This window comes from Triticum dicoccoides, chromosome 3B (assembly GCF_002162155.2).
Source record: "Triticum dicoccoides isolate Atlit2015 ecotype Zavitan chromosome 3B, WEW_v2.0, whole genome shotgun sequence".
NCBI classification, from domain to species: domain Eukaryota; kingdom Viridiplantae; phylum Streptophyta; class Magnoliopsida; order Poales; family Poaceae; genus Triticum; species Triticum dicoccoides.
This window is the reverse complement of record NC_041385.1, coordinates 303,281,047-303,292,082: the sequence shown is the minus strand read 5'-3', so window position 1 is coordinate 303,292,082 and position 11,036 is coordinate 303,281,047.

Sequence of the window (11,036 nt, the reverse complement as noted above, 5' to 3'; positions counted from 1 at the left end):
GTGTCGTCTTCCTCGCACCTACTGGCGTTGCGCGTGGCGCGCGCACAGCCGAGCCGCGGCCACCTCCTGCTTCCACCTCCTCCTGCCTCCCTGCTCGCTTCCTCGACCACCTGGAGACGCCACGCAGCCCCCTGGCCCCCTCTCACTTTCTCGAACGCTCTTCCCCTCCTCTGCTCTCTCCCCGCACGTGCCCGAGCGGAGCTCGTCGTCGCCGACACCATTTGCCACAGCCACCGTGTTTCCCTTGCCTCACCGACGCGCCAAGATGCCCGCCTCGTCCCCCTCTTCCTCCTCACCAAGATGGAAGGCGCCGGAAGCCCTGGATGCCGCCAGCTCCGCCGTCCCCTTCCTCGGGCCGCCGAGATCGTCACCGCCATTGCGTCACCTCCAAGCCTCCTCCGAGCACGCCGACCATCCCAACGTCTCCGCGGTGAGCTCACGGACTGAATCCCCCTCTTCCCCGCCTCGATTTCTTGCTGTAGCCGTCGCCCCCTTGAAGACCAAACCGCGCCGCCGCACGAGCTCGTTGCCGGCCACATTCCGGTGACCATTTGGTCCCCTGCGTGTGCCCGTTGCACTCACAACGCCGCGTAGGGCCTCTTCGGCCTCCTTCTTGCTCGAACACAGGCCGTAGCACCAAAGCCGCGAGCACCCGAACTCCGGCCACCGCCTCGCTCGCCACCGCCGACGCCACAGCTCACCCCAGTTCCTCTCACCCGCTCCTCTGGATGTGCACGAACTCAAGGAACCCGTAGAAACAAACGATGAGGCAAATGGTTGCCCTAGCTCAATTCCGATGAACAACCGTCGTCGGATGTGCTCGCCGGCGTCCAACTCCGGTGAGCTGACGTGGCGTCATTAGTCTGAGGCTAATTACTGCGTTAACCTCGCCCTGTGTCACTGACAGCCCAGCCCCACCATGCTAATTAATCACGGGGCAACCCCTGTTTAGTTTTAACCTAACCACCATGGGCCCACGTGTCAGCTTTTACCAAGCTGACGTGGCCGTTCACTCGGCCCACATATCAGCGACACATACCAGCGTGAGACACTGATCAGTGGACCCCACTGGTCAGGTTTGACCTGGGTCAACCCTGTCGACTGCTGATATCACAGTGACGTCACCCTGATGCAATAAAGCATTTTCTGGATTTATTCTTATTCAGGAAATTCCAGAAAATGTTTCAAACTTCTAAAAATCATAGAAAATCAACCGTAACTCCAAATGAAATAATTTATATATGAAAAATGATCAGAAAAATCCAATCTATCCATCTGCACCATTTTTATGCATGTTAGAACAACTTATAGCTGCTGTTTAGCACAAATCATATAAATGACATTTAAACCTTCACATATGGAGTTTGAATTTGAATCTTGGATTCAAACCAACTTCATTTAACTTCCTGCTAGTTGCATTAGCTCAAACCACATCATATTGCCATGTCATGATCATGCATCATATTGTTGCATAGCATTGATTGTGTTCTTCCTTGTTTGCCGGTATTTGTCCCCTCTCAGTAGACGTTGTTCCGACGATGAGTTCGATGACACCGATGAAGAACTATACTATCTTCAGAAGTGCCAGGCAAGTAAAACCCCCTTGTTCATTCTGATAAAATCCCACTCTCTCGCTCCTGCTCTCTTTTACTGCATTAGGACAACAATGATTCCTCTGTTACTTGCTGTAGTAGCTGAACCCCTTTATCCTTTGCATGACCTATCATTGCCATAGTAAATAGATGAAACCCACTAGCATGAGTAGGAGTTGTTTGAGCCCTGATGTGCCTACTCATTCATGCTTGTTGTCATGCCTGCTATTGCTTAGAGTTGTGTCAGGTCTGATTCATCGGGGATGAATCGGAGTTGTGTGAACATGTCCTGCTGTTGAGAGCTAAGTGTGTGAACACGATTTGGTAAAGGTAGCGGTGAGAGGCCATGTAGGAGTACATGGTGGGTTGTCTCATTGCAGCCATCCTTAGGAACTGAGTTCTGTGTTTGTGATCCATGACCAGCTACTACCACGCATTGGAATGCTTAAGTGCCCCTCTCGACTTATTAATCAACTTGATCTCTGTCCAAGAGTTGCAACTAGTTTCTGGTGTTTGTAGGCAGTGTTAGTAGTCTACCAAGTGGCACCCAGTACAGGTGGGCTTGGGACAGACTAGGCACATTGGCATGGTGTACCAAGTGGCACCCGGATGGTGGGCTTGGGAACCCTGCTCACATCGTTTGGGGCCGTGAGCGACACCCCGGCCGGATCTCCTTGCGGATGGAACCCGAATAGGTGATAAACCTGGACGAGAGACTTGTGTGATTAGTCAGGTCGTGGCCGACACCCTCGCTGGGCTTCTGATTGAAGGTTGCCGAGTACATGTCGTGTAAACGGCGGTAGGTGGTGGGAGCGTGTGTGAAGAAGTACACCCCTACAGGGTTAATATGATCTATTCGAATAGCCGTGTCCGTGGTAAAGGACTTCTGGGTTGCCTGTACAATTCATAGATAACTTGAAGTGGATACTCTAAAATACGCAAGATAAGTGTGAGTGCTATGGATGGCGTTCTCGTAGGGAGACGGGAGCGGATCCATAGTGGTGTATTGATATGGTGAATATGTGGACTCGTGTGCGCCACCTCAAAGAGTTACTTGCAGTCGTAGATCAGGATAGCCACCGAGTCAAAGTTGGCTTGCTGCAGTTAAACCCCACCATCCCCTTGTCGATAATGATGCATATGCTTAGCTCTGATGTAAGTCTTGCTGGGTACATTTGTACTCATGTTGCTTAATTTATGTTTTTGCAGAGAGACTTCAGTCTCGCTAGTAGTACTGCGTGGACTTCGACGTTTAGCTTGTTACCTCAGCTACGATCTTGTGCCCTCGGCAGGATCTGGTAGATAGTCAGGCTTCTCAGCCTTTTTCATTTGTAGATGTCTGTACTCAGACATGTTAAGCTTCCGCATGTGCTTTGACTTGTATGCTCTGATTGTTGGGTCATGAGACCCATGTTTGTAATATCTCGCTCCTCGGAGCCTATTGAATAAAATACTTGAGTCGTAGAGTCATGTTGTGATGCCATGTTGTATTTGCACATATCGAGCATATTGTGTGTATGTTGTTGAAATGATTGGTATGTGTGGGATCTGACTATCTAGTTGCTTATCCTTGGTAGCCTCTCTTACCGGGAAATGTCTCCTAGTGCTTCCACTGAGCCTTGGTAGCTTGCTACTGCTCTGGAACACTTAGGTTGGCCGGCATGTGTCCTTCTTCGTTCATGTGTCTGTCCCTTCGGGGAAATGTCATGCAGTGTCTACCGGAGTCCTGTTAGCCTGCTACAGCCCGGTTTACCGGAGTCCTGCTAGCCCAGTTGCTACAGCCCGGATTCACTCGCTGATGACCGACACGTTCGTTGCTGGGTCATGTATGCATGTCCCTGTAAGTTAGTGCCACTTTGGGTTCACGACTAGCCATGTCAGCCCGGGTTCTTTGTCATATGGATGCTAGCGGCACTATCATATACGTGAGCCAAAAGGCGCAAACGGTCCCGGGCCAGGTAAGGTGGCACCCGTGGGAATACCGTGCGTGAGGCCGCAAAGTGATATGATGTGTTACATGCTAGATCGGTGTGACTTAGGATCGGGGTCCTGACAGGCTATACTTATACTTTTTGCCTGAAAGTATTATTGTGTCTCATGTGCGTCCTTTTTTGTATATATATACATGTAATCCGAAAGTTAGCAGTCGTTGGCTTCAGCCTCCACGCGTATAATGCAGGGTGTTCGAGAAAAATATGCATAATCACACTTGATCCAACGTCTTGGTCCATTAAGGAGGTGATTGCACGTCGAACTAGGCAACCGGACTCTATAGCTGTAACGCTTTCGCTTAGTCATGGGAGTCTAATGGTGGGGCTACTATGTAGCCCCTAGTACTTTCGCTCGCATCCGAATACGAGCGCATGTGTACAAGACCGGGAAATGGTCCTTCGTTAATGCGGAGGGATCCTAAAGATTCTGATAAGTCTTTGAGTGGTTGAACAGTCTCTCGCTGTATCATGACAATCAGTTTTCTGCTTTCTCTACTGAGGTGCTCGTCCGGAATAACCAGGGCATAATCGCAGCAGTTCTCCTTTGGCCACCTTAGCCGATAATAATGGAACGTAAGGCGGCAAACCCAGGAGCCGGGCAAACCCAACATTTGACCAAAGACATGATTCAGAGCTGATGCGTATAAGGCCAAACTCGTGACGCCGAACACTCCCGAAGGTATTCGGACTTTATAACAAATGATGGGCTCAAGAATGCACATTTGTTATAAACCTTGTGTTTCCAGGTACGTGCGTTAATCTATCGTGGCGTAATGCCAATAATGGCAGTATCCTCTGTGGGTATGGAACCCATGCGATGGTTTAAGCAACAAGAGGCAATAGAAAAGGTTTACACAGGGGCTTAATCTAAAAAGAAACATGTTGAACAGGGCCCTACTGCACATCTGCGCCTTTGTCTCCGTTGTGCCGTGTCCTGGAAGGGTATCACGCGAATGTTGTATGTAGAAAAAGAAAAGTCGTAAGAGAGTACAACGTAAGTATGCGATGGATAGTAAAAATTTAAGATGTTGGCCTGCCAATAAGGTCGAGCCAAGTGTGGGGTTGTATTAAATATTTATAGCCCCTAGTGTCCGCTATGGGATTACATATATGGTGCCCTGGTTCAATTTTATCCGGGCTACCAGACTCGTCTAACCGTGTCTTTGGTCTTAATGACCAGTCATGTTTTCTGATATTGGAGGCCGCTTATAGTCCGGCCACTAGGGCCGTCGCGTGTTCCTCTGCGCGTGAAGAGCGCTCTATGATTCCGCTAACGGTGATGATGCCACGTGGACCGGGCATCTTGAGTTTAAGGTAGCCATAGTGCAGCAATGCATTGAAGCGGGCGAAGGCCGTTCTTCCAAGCCATGCATGATATTCGCTTTGGAAGGGTGCGATGATGAAGAGTAGTTCTTCGCTTTTGGAGTTGCCAGGCGAGCCGAATGTTACCTCCAGTACGACGGAGCCCCTGCTGTAGGCTTCAACACCTGGTATCACCCATTCAAAGGTGGTGTTGCTTTGACTAATTCTGGATGGGTTTATCCCCATCCTGCGGAAAGTGTCCTCGTATATTAAATTGAGACTACTGTCGTCGTCCATGAGGACACGGGTGAGACGGTATCCGTCGATTATTGGGTCAAGCACCAAGGCCTTTGATCCTCCGCGCCGAATACTAGTTCGGTCGTCCAAGTGATCGAAAGTGATCGGATAAGACATCCGGTAGCTAGGTGTGGGTACGATGGGCTCTATGTCGCGCGCGTCTCTATGCGCGTGTTCGTGCCTTCTCATGGATGTGCGAGTCGCGTGGATCATGTTCACTGTTTTAACCTCTGGTAGGAATTTTTTCTGTCCCCCAGTGTTCGGCTGGCGAGGTTCATCCTCGTCTTCACTTGGTGTATCCCTTCCCTTGTGTTCGGAATTATGTTTGCCGGCCTGCTTGAAGACCCAACACTCTCTATGCGTGTGGTTCGCAGTTTTGTCAGGGGTGCCATGAATTTGGCACAGTCTGTCTAGAACTCTATTGAGACCGGACGACCCCTCTTTACTGCCTTTAAATGGCTTCTTTTGCTGATCAGGTTGAGAGCCCCTGAATCCGGCATTAACTGTTGTGTTATCCGGGCTCTCTTCCTTGTTTTGGCGTTTGTTTTTATTACACCGTGGCTTCCCGTTGCCATCCCTTATTTCGGATGTGCTGGGGTCGCTGGTGCCTTTACGGGCTAGCCAGCTGTCTTCTCCCGCGCAAAAGCGGGTCATAAGGCTTGTTAAGGCTGCCATTGTCCTTGGCTTTTCTTGGCCGAGGTGTCTGGCGAGCCACTCATCACAGATGCTGTGTTTGAATGCTGCTAAGGCTTCGGCGTCCGGACAATCAACAATTTGATTCTTCTTAGTGAGGAATCTGTTCCAAAGCTTGCGGGCGGACTCTCCGGGCTATTGGATTATGTGACTTAAATCGTCAGCATCCGGAGGCCGGACATAAGTCCCTTGAAAATTGGCCCTGAAAGCATCTTCGAGTTCCTCCCAACTTCCAATTGAATTTTCGGGGAGGCTTTTCAACCAGTGTTGAGCTGGTCCCTTCAACTTTAGGGGAAGGTATTTGATGGCGTGGAGATCATTCCCACGAGCCATGTGAATATGCAGGATAAAATCCTCGATCCAGACCCCTAGGTCTGTCGTTCCGTCATATGCCTCTATGTTCACAGGTTTGAAACCTTGTGGGAATTCATGGTATAGTACTTCGGTGAAGCACAGGGGGTGAGCAGCCCCTCTGTATCTGGACGCGCTGTGGCATGCGGTCGACTGTTGTTGTGTCCGGTGTTTATTCCGAACTGGTATTTGATTAGCGTAATCATTTTGGTGACCATAGTCCCTCGCCGGGGTGTGTCCTTTAGATCCATATATGGACCTAGCTGCGCCAGCCTTCTTATCCAGGTGCTCACGTAGATCGTGTGCGGCGTCGGTGGCTGTTCTATTGCGGTTGTGAAGCGGTACGTTGGGCCTCCTGGTCGTGTTAGTCTTTGGTGGAACGGCCTCGTCGTCGAATTCTGGCAGTAGCTTGCGTTTTGGATAGCTCTTTGTATGGCGATCGTCGCCATATCTTTCTTTAGTGTCTAGCACTTTATTCCATCTGCAGTTGAGCGTTTCCTGTGCGGCTTTGAGCCGCTGCTTCTGCTGCTTCAGACTTCTTGCTGTGGCCATATGCTTTCTGTGGAGGTTATCTCGTTCCACGCATTCTTCCGGAATGATGAATGCATCATCGTCCGGTCTGTCTTCTTTTCCTGGGCCAGTTTGATGAACTCGTCCCTCTGGATTATTGTCCTCGGGCGTCAGCTCCGAACTGTGTTCGGCGTGAGCTGGTTCATCCTGCTCCATCACTGGTTCTGTATGGTCATTGTTGCCTTCGGGGTTGACTGGAGTATCGATCCTTCTAGCGCTCTTGCTGCTATTTTTACTGTTGCTGGACTTGGAACGACATCTGTGCCGTCCCTTTGGCTTTTGCCCGGGGGTTTTATCTTCCGGATTGTCACCGTCGTCCTCCTTGGGCTTATCCACCATGTATATGTCGTGTGACGAGGAAGTCCGGCACCCCATAGATTCTGAATCTTCTCCTGTATCGTCGTCCATACCATCGATGCCTTCGGAGTCGAAGTCAAGCACGTCGGTTAAATCATCAACCGTGGCTATGAAGTGGGTTGTGGGTGGGTAACGAGTTCCTTCGTCGACTGCTTCCCACTCGAGCCGGACATAGTTCGGACCGGAATTTTCTGTCAAAGAGAGAGTTTTTAACGAATTCAACATGTCGCCAAAGGGCAAGTGATGGAAGATATCCGCAGCGGTGAACTCCATTATCGGAGCCCAACCTAGCTCCACTGTCTCGGGAGTGCGCGGACAGGAACCAACATCCGGATGCAAATCCGGGGGTCCGAAGTCATAGGCCACCACAGAGGTCAAACCCGTGTTCGGCTCCACCGCCGATGAGTGTGCGACCTGTGGATGGGGTCGAGTCCTCCGTCCTTAGGCAGCACAGCCCGCTCCGGATTTAGATCTGAGGCTACTGCGGGGGTGATACCCCGAGCTTTGTCCGACAGCAGGTCTAAGCCGTGCTCGTCGTGACTGTACGGTGCTCCTGGCATGGGCCCGAATCCGTCGAAGATCAAGTCTTCGCGGATGTCCACCGTGTAGTTCAGGTTTCCGAACTTGATCTCGTGGCTAGGGGCGTAGCTGTCGATCTGCTCTAGGTGGCCAAGCGAATTGGCCCGTAGTGCGAAGCCGCCAAACACGAAGATCTGTCCGGGGAGAAAAGTCTCCCCCTGGACCGTGTTGTTGATGATTGAAGGCGCCATCAAGCCTTGCAGCGACGACATAGAGGAACTCTCAATGAAAGCACCAATGTCGGTGTCAAAAACGGCGGATCTCGGGTAGTGGGTCCCGATCTGTGCATCTAGGCTGATGGTAACTGGAAGCGAGGGACACAATGTTTACCCAGGTTCGGGCGCTGTCGATGGAGGTAAAACCCTACTTCCTGCTTGCTTAATATTGAAGATATGAGTAGTACAAGAGTAGATCTACCACGAGATCATAGAGACTAAACCCTAAGAGCTAGCCTGTGATGGTATGATTGTAATTGTGATCGGCCTTCTAAGGACCAACCTCTCCGGTTTATATAGACACCGGAGAGGGCTAGGGTTTACATGGAGTCGGTTACAAGGAAGGAAACACAATATCCGGATCACCAAGCTTGCCTTCCACGCAAAGGACAGTCCCATCCGGACACGGGCCGAAGTCTTGAGTCTTGTATCTTCACGCTTCAATAGTCCGGATGATGTATACAGTCTGGCTGTCCGGATACCCCCTAATCCAGGACTCCCTCGGTGACAACCGGCCACTAACGGAAACTACTGCTTGCTTGTGATCAACGAATAGATGAAAACTACTTTCGTCAAGAGGATAGGAGAAAACATGGATCATTGATAAGCACACAATAGCAACATTCCTTAGGGAAGGCTTTAGGTGAAATCTATACCAAGATAACCTCCAACGAAGCAATTATGATGGGTTGAAACAACTCATGATCGAAGAGAAAATGATTGTTTTAAAATATCTCATTCTTGACAACTTGTGAATCATGAAACATGAAAAGAAATTGTCAACCATGCCATAACACCATCTCAAAACATAAGATAGAAGGAATTGCACTTTGGAATGCAAGATGAAGAATGCTTGAACTCCTCCAACAAGAATCTTGAAGAAAACTTTGAGAATGAATTAAATCCTTGATGAACCACCATGTAGAGCCTCCATGAAGAACTCTGGTAAAAAGAGAATGATAGAAAGAAAAGAGAAGTTGAAAGAACAAGGTGAACCCGTGCAATGATTTAGATAGAGCTTTGTGATGAGACATCCAAGAAAACTTCGAACTCCAGAAAAGAAAGGTGAGAAACTTGAATCGAGAATTGATACCACGAATGAACTCCGTAAAGAATTGAATCACCTTGAGGAAACAAAAATAAGATCTACTTTATGTTTATCCTTCATCAACTTAAATTGATGACAAGCAATGGATTTGGCATACTACTTATTCTCGTTGAGAAGGATTATGGACAGATATAGTGCAAACTTCAAGAAGGTCTACAACGAACCACCGGTAGGATTTGGGAAAAAAGAATGAATTGATATGAACCCAAAGGAAGAGGAAAATTGAACGAACCACCGTATGAGTTTGAAAATGAACGAAGCAAAGAGAACGAAACGCTGGAAGAATTTGAAAACAAACAAAGATACTTGAGGGAATTTAGATACAAGAGAACGAAGACATCACGAGCTGACTAGAGAACACTTGAAAGGTGCACCGGTAGAATATGGAGACGAACAAAGAGGTATGGATTGAGAAGATTTATGGAAATGACATAAAAAGATGAGAATGAAGAAATATTTTGAAATGATGGCCTTCGGATGATCGAGAAAGGAAAGCAACTCCTGAAATGCATGGGATGAGTATGAAAAAAATTCTCATAATCGAAAACAATTATGAGAGGATGACTTAAAGCTATAACCATGAATCTTCAATGGAACGGACCATGATTGAGGAAAACTCTCCTTCGGTCTTCAAATGTAGAGAATGAATGCAAGGAACACCACCATGAATTGTTGAGGCACTCCAGAATGAAGAATAGAAAGGTTGATCCAATGATAAAAAGAATTTGAGAGATATTGGAGAAATACATATTACTGATGATAATTCATTCTTACGTCAAACTTTGAAAGAATATGAGAATTGCTCCGGATAAATTAGAAGATTCACGTAAAATCCTGGGAAAAGACATGGGGGTTAGGGCCCACTCAAAAGGAAACACCGTTGAACGATTTTTAAAGAGAGATTGCACCAGTTGAATTAAATGGCTTGAATGAGGTAACAACCTCAAAATTGAAGGAACATATCTTGAATGAAAAAAAGCCTTCTGATATATCTTCAGCACTCCGGATATGAATAGAGAGACATGAATAAATAAGAGGTGCACCGGCATGACAAAACATATGAAAGGACAAAAGGGATATGAGCAATACCGAAAGCTTGCATTGAATCCTCCAGAGAAGAAAAGAGAACAAATAATGAAAGAATGATGAAATTTAAGCTTCCTTACCATCTTCATGATAATCACCGGGTAAGAACATTTGATTGACAAGAATGAAGAGACTTCACATGGATAAAATGGATACTTGATTAAGAAATCTGAATCCTTGAAGAAAAAGGGTGGGATAATGGGAAAACAAAAGCAACTTGGGATGGATGAAACTTGAAGAGAAGTGCACCGATCGAAAAGGATTGACATGACAATCTCAATGATCAAGAAAGATTAGCACTCCCATAGAAATATGATAACACTACTTAGGAAAAGGTATGGAATCCACATTTGACTTCGAAGCAACTCGAATACCACAATCAACAGAAAACAAAAGGATTTGGCTTGCAGAATAAGCTGAAAACAAACATATGATAGAGATTCCGCCCAAAGTGTTCGCGATGAGGCCCCACGGGCATGACGTACAGCGGACATCATGAATGACAAACGAGACATCCCTGAATCCGCATAGCCAAGGATTCTTTAAGGTGCCTCGCGACCACTATAAATCGACCGTGAAAAATGAACCACTAGACATTGGACCCTAATCTTAAATCATACATCGGTCGGATGAAAAATCCTAGGTAACTAATTGAATTCCCACCTATGAACTCCCAAAACTTTTTGGTTATGCAATTTGGTGTTGGGGATACATGGAGGCACAAATATCTCACACAACTAACAAATCCTACACTCCAACTGTATCTATCCGTCAACACATAACCAATACAACATTGGAAATTGTGTACCTCAGACCTTCGAAGAGACAACGATACTAGTCATGCAGGATCATGCATACTATCTCCTCTAGTACTGGGGATAAGTCACAACACGAT